The following is a 12196-nucleotide window of genomic DNA, read 5'->3' as shown; positions in this document are numbered from 1 at the left end:
AATTCAACAGCACCTGCAGAAGTGTGAGATGGACAAAATACAATGTGAGATTGAAGCTGATAAGGCTAAGGTTCGAGGATTATCTGAACAACTGCAAAATGAAAAAAGGGACAAAAAGAAACTGTTAAACCAGAATGAGATTTGATTCAATTTGTCTTGAAATCAAATTTAGCAACAAGACTGTTTTATAACAAGGACATCAACTAAAGAAACTAGCAGCTGCAACAAGCAAGTAACTGAACAACAAGTTACTGAAAATCAACAACGAATGGCTCTGCTGAGAGAGCTACCACATGATCACTGTGAAAGCGGTGATTTAGATAGAGAGGTTAAATCACCTTTTCACACCTATGTCTCAAAGAGCAGATCTATGGTCAGACTCGCTCCTGTAATTGTCAAAAACAGAAGGACTGAAATTGAAGTTGACAATGAGGAGGAGTATGAGGAGAATGGAGAGAGACGAACTCGCACTGTTACAAAAATGGTGAAGAAATATGTTCCACATAGAACATACCAGCCAGCAACACCTGAGCAGATTGACAAATGGTCAAGGGAACTGCCCGATGTATACAAGCATCCATTGAAGGTTTGGCAAGTTCTACAAAAACTGCACAAAATCTACACACTACATCCATTAGATGGAGTAGTCATTCTCAATGTCAATTTGAGGGACAGTGACCAAAACAGGCTAACTGAAAGTGTCAGCATCAAAGTTGGTGAGTCTCAAGAGAACATTGAAGCTGGATGGGAAGCCGTAAAGACATTCTTATTTGAATCAAAACCTGCAGAGATTGATTGGGGTAAAATTACATCTTGCATGCAAAAGACAGGGGAAAGTGTCACAAGGTTTGAAGATCGCTTTAAACAAACTTGGCTGGAACATGCTGGTTTGAATGACAGTGAGCATTTTAACAAGGACACTGGTATGCCTTTAAAAACTGCATTTGTAATTGGACTGAAACCAGAGATTTCTAAAGCTCTGAAAATTCGTTATGAAGACTGGGACACCATTGGGGTTGCTTTTAATCAGCTGGTTGAATGGTCAACAAAGATTGAAAGAACACAAGATGTCCAGCTGAGAGCCTTACAAACAAAATCTGTGAAGAACAACAAGAGAGTGGAACATCACAAACACACAAGTGCAAACACCAAACATGGAAGATGCAGGTATTGCAACAAGGAAGGACACTGGATTCGAGATTGTAGCATAAAAAAAAAGAGACCAAAATGTTGATGAGGACCACCTGGATAGAAGATTTCAGCAGCTGACAGTAGAACAAAAACAGACGCTACTAAACGCTGTTAAGTGGCAGGGAAACTAAAGAACCCCTCTCTACAGCACCAGCTAGTGGCATTTCATCCAAGACCAGATGGAGTTTTTTAAAACAGAAGCATACAGAGAAAACTCAACAATAGAAGCAAAAGGGGATGTCCTAGCAGATGATGCTGTTAGTCAAGCAGTGAAGGAGACGGGTGCACAAGCGGCATTAAGGAATTTCAAACAAGAAAGACACTTGACTTTAGACATTAAGCAAGTTGAAGATGACGTCTCCAGAGAACAAATGTTGTTGATGAAAGGTTCCGCAAAACAGAGGGATGATAAGCAAGACAGCAATTATGCCCATAAGAAACCTCTATTAAAGTGCCCATCTTATGACTGCTTTTCCACAAGTTATATAGGTGTATGAGTTCCATAAAGCATGTTTCAAAAGTTGTTTGCTCGAAATAGCTTGTAGGAAAAGATTGTTACCCATCTCTAGTAGCCTCTGTTTCAGGGCAGTTCAGATTGTGCCGTTTCGAGCTAGTCTTACATATTTATGAGCTGCTGCTCCTTTGATCACGCCCCACTACTAACGTCATGTGATCATGCGCATGCTCAGTGGTATCGTGAGCAGTACAGACCATACTGTGTTATTATTTTTATATATTATTATTAACGGTTTATGTTGCCAACAGACAAATCATGCAGAAAAGTATCACTAATAAGTACACTACAGGAGAAGAAACTCATGACACACAATGATTCCAGAGTAAATTGTGATGTTACGTTAGCAGTCACAACAATAAACTCGTTTTCCCTGGACAATGCTAACATATTCCCATTATAAAACATTTTCAAGCGCATTATTTTCGCAAATTACAGAAATTAAGACCCGGCGGGGGATGTATACTGCTTGTGGACCGCGTGCTAATTGCTAGAAGCTAGCGGGAGGTCCGGACCGTAAAGTTATAAGAGGCTCGGGGGTTAGCCTCGTCAGAAAAGCCGGGGCGGTAAGGCCCGGTCTCGGTGTGTCAAACACATCATGACACACAAAGATTCCAGCGTAAATTGTGATGTAGCAGTCTGAACAATACACTCGTTTTCCCTGGACAATACTAACATATTCCCGTTATAAACATTTTCAAACGCATTATTTTCGCAAATTACAGAAATTAAGACCTGGCGGGGGATGTATACTGCTTGTGGACCGCTTGCTAATTGCTAGAAGCTAGCGGGAGGTCCGGACCGTGTATATATCTATGCGGACCGTAAAGTTATTAGAGGCTCGCCTCGTCAGAAAAGCCGAGGCGTACGGTCTCGGTTAGTTTGGCAAAAAGCTTTTAGCTCTAGCATCATAAATGTAGTATTTTGTGACAGAAGATGACAACATGCAAAATACAACGTGACTTCTTACCTTTTGTGATGAAACAACGCGATCGCAAATCGAATCCAGTCTGTTTCAGATGTGTGAATGATCCATGAAAGTCCAATAAAATACATCCAATGACCATTTTTGTCCACAAATGCTTATAATCCGTGAAATATAGATACATAGTCTGTTGTTTACATCAGATTTTGCATGAAGGTCTTATCACCTACAATCTGAGGACTGTTTGCGTCGTAACACACTGTATATAAGATTACTCCGGGTTCCAATAACCACGCGTTAAAACAGGGGTGAGCAAACTCTTTTGGAGGTTAATTTTGAACCCTAAATTTTCCAAATGCTGGAGTACAACAGTCCTGCGCGTGAGAATTTCCCTCTTCTACTGGGCTAGAATAAGCCAGTCTTCGAGGTAATTCAATATGCGGATGCCGCTCTGTCTGATTTGGTAAATGTGCGTGGTGCCAGAGATAATCTGAAGGGCAGAACTTTGTATTGGTATGCTGTCCCGTCGAACGCGAATCTTAAAAGTGGCCTGTGACGAGGTGCTATCGGAATGTGAAAGTAAGCGTCTTTCAGATCCACTGATATGAACAAATCGTCCGGTCGAATTAGTGCCATGATTCATCTGCCTGTAAGCATTTTGAATTGCCGTTTGGCAAGAGCGCGATTCAAAACACGTAGATCCAATATCGTTCTGAGGCCGCCGTCTTTCTTTGGAACGAGAAAATAACGACTGTAAAAGCCTGATTCGCTTTGATCCGCCGGGACCGTCTTTATTGCGTCTTTTAATAATAAAGAACGCACCTCTTCCCTGAGGATCTGCATGCGATCGTCTAGGACAGTGGTGTAGATAACGCCGCGAAACCGGGATGTCTCCAAGCGAATTGAAGTGAATAACCGTTTTGGATTATGTTTAGAATCCACCCCGGCATACCGGGGGTGGTTTGCCAAACGTGAAGTTTGATGGCGAACGTCGATATGCTTATGGACGGTGAGCCGTGTGTGTGTGTGTGTACAAAGGAGGAAATATGCTCTTTTTGTGAAAAAATTAGTTCAGGGAGGCGGCGTCGGTGCTGGGTCCAGCGTAATCCTAGGACGGGGACCACAGGGTTGAGGTGGACCAGCTGCTTATGCAGGCCGCTGGCGCTTAACCTCTGGTTCAGCTCTCTGCTGGGGTTGTGATGGTGCTGGGTTGGGTGTTGAGCTGGCGGGGGTTTTGGGTGGCAGGTCTCAGACGCGGAGGCAGATGTCTTAGGAAGGAAATGCCCGATGGCTTGAGACGATTTCTGTGCCTCTGTGAAACCCCTCCACAGCATGGCCGAAGTGCCCTGACGGCGACACGGGCGAGTCAAGAAGGGCAACCCAATCCGTGTCCTTGATTTCCGTCAGGTTCAGCCACAGATGTCTCTCCAAGACAACCAGGCTAGCCATGGCTCTCCCCACAGCCTGAGTGGCAACTTTAGTAGTGCGGAGGGCCAGGTCAGTCACGCTGCGCAGGTCTTTAAAGGATGCGGGGTAGGACGCCAGAGATGAAGTGAGACGGCAGGGCTTTGAAGGGTGGTTCATCTTTGCCCTCCAACCACTGGCCGAGGATGGGCAGAGGCGGGCAGGAACAGACTCCTCGAGCGGCGGCAGCTTGATGTAGCCGTGTTCGTGGAGTAAGGGGCGTGCCAGGACTTTGTGAGCTCCTGGTATACCTCTGGAAAGAACGGCGCTTGCCGCAGACGGAATGGTTGACGACGCCCGGGCTGCAGGAACCATTCATCCAGTCGGCTGAGTTGTGGCTCTGACGCCGGCGACCACTGAATACTGAGCTCCGCTGTTGCTTGCGACAAGATGCGAATGAGCTCCGAGTTGGCGCGACTCGCTGGGTTCTTCAGTGGTGCCGGCGTGGGTGTCGTCATCCAAAGCCGCCCAATCCTTTAACTCCTCAGGAAGGAGCTTGCAGTGGGCGCAACCCGCCTCGGTGAGCATGGCCTCTGCATGGGCGGGACCCAGACAGAGGACGCACTCGTTAGGGAGATCCTCCACGGGCAAAGGGGCTCGGCATGAGCCACAGTGCCGAAGCGACATTATCTCAACACGCTTCTTCGCTCTTTTAGGTGGAAATTCGCTCTTTGTACTCAACCGGAAAACAGCAGGGGGAACACGCTGGGTGTTTAGAAGTCCGCTGCAGTGCTCTGGTCGAAGGCGAGTAAGGGCTGCTTCTTCAGAGCAGCGAGAAGGTTCGTGCTGAAGGAGAAAAACAGTGAGCTTTTGGCGCTTGATCCCCGACTTATATAATGGCGTGGACCCCACCCCGCGCGGGTTCAAACGCCATGGTCTGTATTTTCTACAGACGTTAACAAATAGGCTTTAATCGCGGAGTTTCCTGACGCAATGCGAAGTGAACCGCATTGAAAGGGAACTTCATCTTGCATTTCACATAACTGAATGCTACTTTACTGCAATACTGTTAAGTTTAATTTACTTAAATATAGGTATATTTATTTTAAATGGCCAATTTATGTTTTCTGTATATTTAATTTTAAAATTTATCAAAGTTGATTTTGCATTAACTTAAGGAGTTTCACTGTTCCTGTCACCTAAGTATAGAATAATGTAAAATCACTTAAATAGGCTGTGCCGAAAACCGAGATATGTATTGAACCATGGATTAACTGTATTATTGCATCCCTAACTCATTGTATGATTCAGTGTTGTCAAAAGTATTCATATTCATTACTCAAGTAGAAGTATAGATACTAGGGTTTAAAAGACTTTTGTAGAAGTTGAAGTATCAACTCAAGCTTTTTACTCAAGTAAAAGTGAAAAAGTACTGGTTTCAAAACTACTTACAGTATAAATGTAAAAGTAATTTAAGGAAAAAATGTCATTACGGAAAAAAGCCTAGGCCGCGCCACAGGGGCCTTTTGTGCACTACCCTATCTCCTCTAAAACATGTTTCTAAAGGCCATAATAACTATAGTGTTATATTAGAAATGTTAATGTTAAAAAATTTGGGATGCACTAGGGCCAGGGGTAGGCAACGTCAGTCCTGGAGTGTCGATGTCCTGCAGATTTTAGCTCCAACCCTTATAAAACCTTGGCTACCTGGAGTTTCAGGTGACTTTATAAACCTTTATTAGTTTGTTCAGGTCTGCTTGTTTAGACCTGGAGCTAAACACTGAAGGACATCGGCACTCCATGTTGCCTACCCCTGCACTAAGCTATCTGTTTCAACCACATACGGTATATGCCCCGGGTGTCCCTCATAAGCCTTGAAAAGTGAAGCCTCTGGCTCTTTGATCAACCCCTGGTGGCTGGCTGCAGTACAAGTCATAAACCCCGCCCTCTCCATTCAAACGAATGGGACTCTGCTCTAAATAAAAAAATTATTTACACTTCCAATAAAAGTTTCCGAAAGATGGTTTTGGTCCTTTCAAGTAGTTTTTATCACGCTGGTATATGTTCAAGTCTTCATTATTGTGGTAAGTTTCATTTTAGCATGTAATTTGATGCAATAGAAACGGGGCGTGACGTTATAATGGCGTGGTTGAATTGGTCGTGCGGGCGTTTGGGCGGAAGTTTGATACCGCCTCTGGGTCCACGGACGATTCCTTCTGCGCATGCCTTGGCTCCAAACTGATGTTTTTACGTAACATGGCGGCGACCGTGGTCGGACATTTTTGGCTTCAATTCATTTCAATGGTGGGAGGCGCCGTCGCGTCGTCCATCTTTTTTACAGTCTATGATATGCCCATTAAAAATGAACGCATTTTAATACAATTCAAACAAATACATTAAAGCAGTGGTTCTCAAACTGGGGACGGCGAGATGGTGCCAGGGGGCCCCAGTTTTATAATATTTTATGAAATACATTACTTTATTATAAATTCTGTGTAATTAAACCTCAGAAAAATAAGGCTACTAAACAAAAGCAATATGTTTTGTTTAATTCAAATTGTAAGTTTTAGAATGTTTATGTCATACATTTTCTTTGGGGGGTCATGAAGGAATCCACTGTACACAAGGGAGGCGGAAAAAAAAGGTTTGATAACCACTGCATTAAAGAACCATATATGTGTACTACTGAGCATTAACATGTGTTCCATAGAGAGGAAGATATGATGACTACTTGCCTATAAATATTGTAATGGTGCAAAAAGTCAAACTTCAGAGCAGGGCCGCTGATGGCCAAACTTTTACAGTGGTGCCCTCTTTAGTTAAAAAACAACAAAATCACACACAACTATAGTATGTGTGAGAATAGAAATATGCTATTGTTCTCATTTATAATTGTATTTTGACAGCAACACAAACTACAAATATGCAATTAGACATTATAGCCTATATTTCTGCATCTGTACTTGTGTAGCTAATGGACTTTAGCTCTTTCCCCGCCATTGACGAGATATCTCGTCAATTAAGAGAAAACGCTTCCCCGCCAATGACGAGATTTTCCGTCTTTCCGCAATACCGCTATTATCCACCAGGTGGCGCCCTTCCGCAACTTTTTAAAACCGGAAGTATTGCCCTATGGCAAGCTGCTGCATGTCCGTGTCTGTTTTAAAGATCGCTCTGGATGGGATCTCTATGAAAAGTTAGTCACAAAAATTGAATTATTTTGATTTTTGCTCAAAATATTGTGTTTTTGCAAAAACCTACCCATATTCAAAAGCTGATTGCAAAAGAACCACTAAAGGTAGGATGAAACGTTTTTTTTTGTTTGAAAGCAGAGGGTCTTTTCTTTCATTTGGTATATTGTATGTTTATTTATTTAAAGAAGAACATTTTCTGGAAGGCATTAAACAACGCTGGCGCTGGCTGGCAGCTTTTTTTAAAAACGCTGGCGGTGAAAGAGTTAGTATACTTTACTTTAGTCAGTATAAATCCAAGCAATTTTGGAGAATTACTAAATGTCTTTCTTGTAAGTAAATTAAAAGTCAGGTTTAAGGAAACAGCTGATGTCTATTAACAAAAGCAAAAGTTGTTATGTATGGTTATGTGTTTGATTGATTTAACACTCAAGCATTCAGCTAAGTAGGTTTTGTTAATGCAAATAAAATTGAGGGCAGTTATTAGCATATACAAAACAACAGATGTCTTTAGCATAGATATATTTGCCATGCTTCAAAACGCAACACAGCACAATGTCATTTAAGTTAAACAACTGAAGTTACATGATATAAATTGGTATTGTTACACTATTTAAATCAAACAGATGAGTTGGTGTCAGCAGACAGCTATATATTTACACAGGCTTGTGAATGTGAACTGACCTGAAAGTGATGCACGAGTTTTATTTCGTACTTATCCATTTGAAGACAGAATGCCGCGGTCTGTTACTGTACAAACGGATGGTGGATGATATCAAAACATTGCGAGAGCAAACTGCTCTGCATGCTTTCTAATCGCTCTCGCAGTTCTTTTATGTTTCTCTGTGCAGCAGCATCAAACAAATTTTTGATCATCTGCAGTCAGCTGGGGGGGCGGGGATTGCGTTCAAACCAATAGGGTGTCGGAATGGTGTATGTTTATACTTCTCATCCAACCACAATCGCATTCATCTGGATGATGCAATTTATCAAGATAGGTTTTTTTAACGATGACAAGCCGGAATGTAAAAAAAGGAAACAAGCCAAAATAATAGAAGTAACAAGGTGATTTTTAAAATGTAAGGAGTAGAAAGTACAGATAATTGCGTGAAAATGTAAGGAGTAGAAGTAAAAAGTAGTCTGAAAAATAATTACTCCAGTAAAGTATAGATACCCAAAATATCGAAGTAAGGTAACGAAGTATTTGTACTTCGTTACTTGACACCTCTGATTATTATTGCATCATCAACAACATATGTTACAAATACTGTAGTCTGCTTCACTATTTTTTTCTGCCAATTTTTTACTTTTACTCCATACATTTTCCACAAATATCTGTACTTTTGACTTCTTACATTTTCAAAATAGGCTTTTTACTTTATTTTTTTAAGCTGTATTTTTTTATAGAGATTTGTCTTGTTCCCATATGCATACTCTCCGGTCCACCTGTCTGTGCATCTCACACCTCCGAGACTGGCACATCACCCAGGTAGACAGAAGCCCTTCCAAGCTCCTAATAGTTGTATTTTTCTTGGCACGTTGTTTAGGTGTGTGATGAATAAAATACTCGACACCTAATTAGCCACAAGACAAATTTATTTAACTTGTCTTGCTAAGATGTATGACTCGTGAGAAGCTCATGTAATGAGTTAGCTAAAGATTTGCTAACGCAATAAGCCTATAAACTTAAGAGAAACAAAATAACTAAGCCATATTACCACAGATCTTTCTTTCTGCTTCATGTGTCTACAGAAGAGCCAATGAATTTTGGCAAGCAGAAATTGCTTCTGCTGGCGACGCCCTGCCGGGCAAGTATAAATTGAGCAGCAGGTGCACTGCATTAGTACTGGAGCTGAGCGTTCTGCTCTACTAAAAGGTTTGTGTACTAGGAGTTCTTTCTCTGCTGTTCAGGTCCGATCTTTGGCGTGAAGGTGTTACAGCTGAGTAGTTGATATCCGGGACTAGCTGTCAAAATATGATTTACGACCTCTTGATTTACGACCTCTTTGACAGGGGGCGGGACTATCAATCAAAAGCTGTACAAGCTGTCTACTTTAGACAGCGAGTGTGTAATCGTTTTACGACATGTCATTTAGCGGGTTGTTTTTCCTGTGTGTGTTTTATGTCAAGTGTATGCTGTCATGTTTATTGACAGCTCGTGTTTGACAGCTCGTGTTTGACAGATGCCGCCAGCGTCTCTCTCACCCATCCCTCCCTCCTTTCTCGTCCGTGCGCGTCTCACCACTGAGTGTCTCTCAGCGGGTTTGTGTTGTTGAATCTAAAGTTTTGCAACATCAAAAGTTTATTTAAAGTCAAACAAGAATCATATATAGATATATATATATATATATATCTCATGTTTTATTTAGATATTTGTCCTAATAACGTGTTTTTATCTGTTTACAGGTTAGGATACAGACCACAACGCTTTGGACGTGTCTTTAAAAAAGAGAAAAATCAGAGACTTTTTGGATTTGTCTGGGAACATTTTAAACATTTTGTGGCAAATTGGATTTAACACATTTCGGATACTGGATACCTGTGTTTGAATTGTCACAGAGCTTGTCACATTTTAAAAGCACATGGGTAAGTGTCTAATTATAAATTGTTTTGTTGTTGTTTTAAACTTATGTTCTTAATACAATTTTGTTTTATTTTTCATCGTTTATATAATCCGTTTTTATACTCATTCTGGTTTAGAGTTTTTTCACTGTTTTAAATATATTGTTTTGCTGTTGTTTTAAACTTGTGTTCTAAATACCTTTTGATTATTTTTTCATTGTTTATATAATCCGTTTTATACTCATTTTGGTTTAGAGTTTTTTTCATTGTTTTAAATATATTGTTTGTTTTTGATATTTTATACTCGTTATATTTTTGGTTTAGTTTTATTGTGTTTACATTGTTTGATTATTTGAAAATTTTGGGGTTTCACTGTGTTTTTGAATATTGTGGTAAAAATGGCCCAAAAACGTAATTCGGACTCTGGTTGTAGTCAGGCGAATAAAATTATAAGGCGCAATGAATCCACGTTTGATATAATTGATTATGAATTGGGGATGTAAATACTGATAGAAACTGTCAGAGCTATGAATGGAAATCACAGTAATGTAGACGGTTTCGCAGAGTTGATAAATACGGAGTATGGTCTTAGATCCTGATGTTTTAAATACGCATCAAGTTTTTGAGGTTCCAGAAGCTGGATTTATAAATCAGCAGCTTGAACCTGGGGCTTCAGATACTGATTTTATCAATAATCAAATTGAACCAGAGGCTCCAGTCGTTGATCTAAACGACCATCAGGTTCTCGACGGGGCATCCGAGAATTTACATGTTCAACAGGATGGTGAGGGGTCGTACGACCCCCATCATAATTCTGAATTGACTGATATGGGTCTTACGCCCGAAGATGTTGAGAGACTCGTGAGAGACGAGGGTGAATTGAATGGTTTTACCATCGTTCCTCGTACAAGATTTAACAGTCTGGAAATACGTAGGAATATAAATATGCGGTCAATAGCTTCTACAGATATGGCCTCGTACGTTCTATTTTTGGACGGTGTTCTAGATGACATAGTCTCTCTATCTAGAATATTAGGGGGCGCAGGTGGTATAATGCATGTTTTATTACACAGGGAATCATTATCGGCCGATGTAAATGCGTTGCTTACGCCCGTCAACGATTATAGCGTCTCTGCGCTGTCAGATCAGCTTGAAAAAATCATGCAAAGCAACACGGACGTTGATGGCAATCTGATGTTAAATGTGTCTATTGTCAGAAACAAAACGGTGGTGTACGCAGAAAATTACGCGACCAATCTATTTTGCCCTACAAATATGTCTGACAAGCTATGCTTCGCACTTTGTCTGGCACATTTTGAACCCCCAAAAAACAGACCCAGAATTAATACCCATTGCTGCTTCCATTCAAAATGCTGCTGGATTTTCAATCCAAGACATGATACGATTTAATGACGTCGCATTGTTTGAGAGATTGCTAAACATCAAAATTGTAGTTTTTCACAGATCAAGCACAGGTGCTTTGGAAAAATACATGACAAAAAATAAGCCCCACTACAAGACGGTGTTTCTCTATCTGTCAGATAGTCATTACTTCATGATAAAAAATTTGAAAGCGTTTATCGGATGCGATTACGTCTGCGACTATTGCTTCAACGGTTTTTCTAATAAAAGAGATCATAAATGCAGATACGCATGTGACATATGCAATGCCCCCGACTGTTACAAACACGCCGCGAAGACGATACATACCGTGGTCATTGTTTGAGGTACTGTAAATCAGAATATTGTTATGAAATGCATAAAAAACCTCCACTGAGTCAGCAGTTTGCTCAATGTGATGTGACCAAATACTGTCATGTAATCGTCGTTATCATATTAGCGGTGACAAGCCAAAACCGCACAAATGCACACCGGAGAAGTGCATGCATTGTGGTATGGAGTTGACACCCGATGTGGCTCACCAGTGTTTTATTCAGCCCTTAAGGCTCGATAAGCCCAGTGAGAAATACATCTTCTATGATTTTGAGACTCGTTATGAGGGTGGGAAGCATGTTGCAAATTTTGTTTGCGCCATCACTTTTGCGGGTGAAGAATTCACAGCAGAGGGCACCGACTGCGTCGCACAGCTAGTGCAGAGATTCAGACACCCTAGGTACACCAACTACACGTGGATAGCTCACAATGCTTCTGGCTTTGACAATTTTATTCTTTTGGAATATTTCACAAAGGTGGGGCTCACTCTTAAAATCACGATGCAAGGCTGCCGTCTGATATTAATGTATGACGAAAGCTACAAGCAAAGATTTCTCGATAGCTTCTCATTTCTCCCAATGCGTCTAGCCAAGACTGCATCTGCCATGAATCTGACCTGTGCAGAGAAGGGTTATTTTCCACATCACTTTAACCGGGTGGAGAATGAAAGCTACATAGGCCCCTATCCGGACAAAA

The 12196-nt window shown here is 41.2% G+C and overlaps 1 protein-coding gene across 2 annotated transcripts in view; it reads right to left on the bottom strand.

Annotated features, from left to right (window-relative positions):
• Nucleotides 1-12196, bottom strand: part of LOC135764855 (putative palmitoyltransferase ZDHHC13) — a 316314-nt gene that overhangs the window by 166096 nt on the left and 138022 nt on the right. The gene's annotated exons all lie outside the window — the stretch shown is intronic.

The sequence above is a fragment of the Paramisgurnus dabryanus genome, chromosome 2, assembly GCF_030506205.2.
Source record: "Paramisgurnus dabryanus chromosome 2, PD_genome_1.1, whole genome shotgun sequence".
NCBI lineage: Eukaryota > Metazoa > Chordata > Actinopteri > Cypriniformes > Cobitidae > Paramisgurnus > Paramisgurnus dabryanus.
Note: the sequence above shows the minus strand (reverse complement) of the source record. Positions and strands in the feature narration are given on the sequence as shown.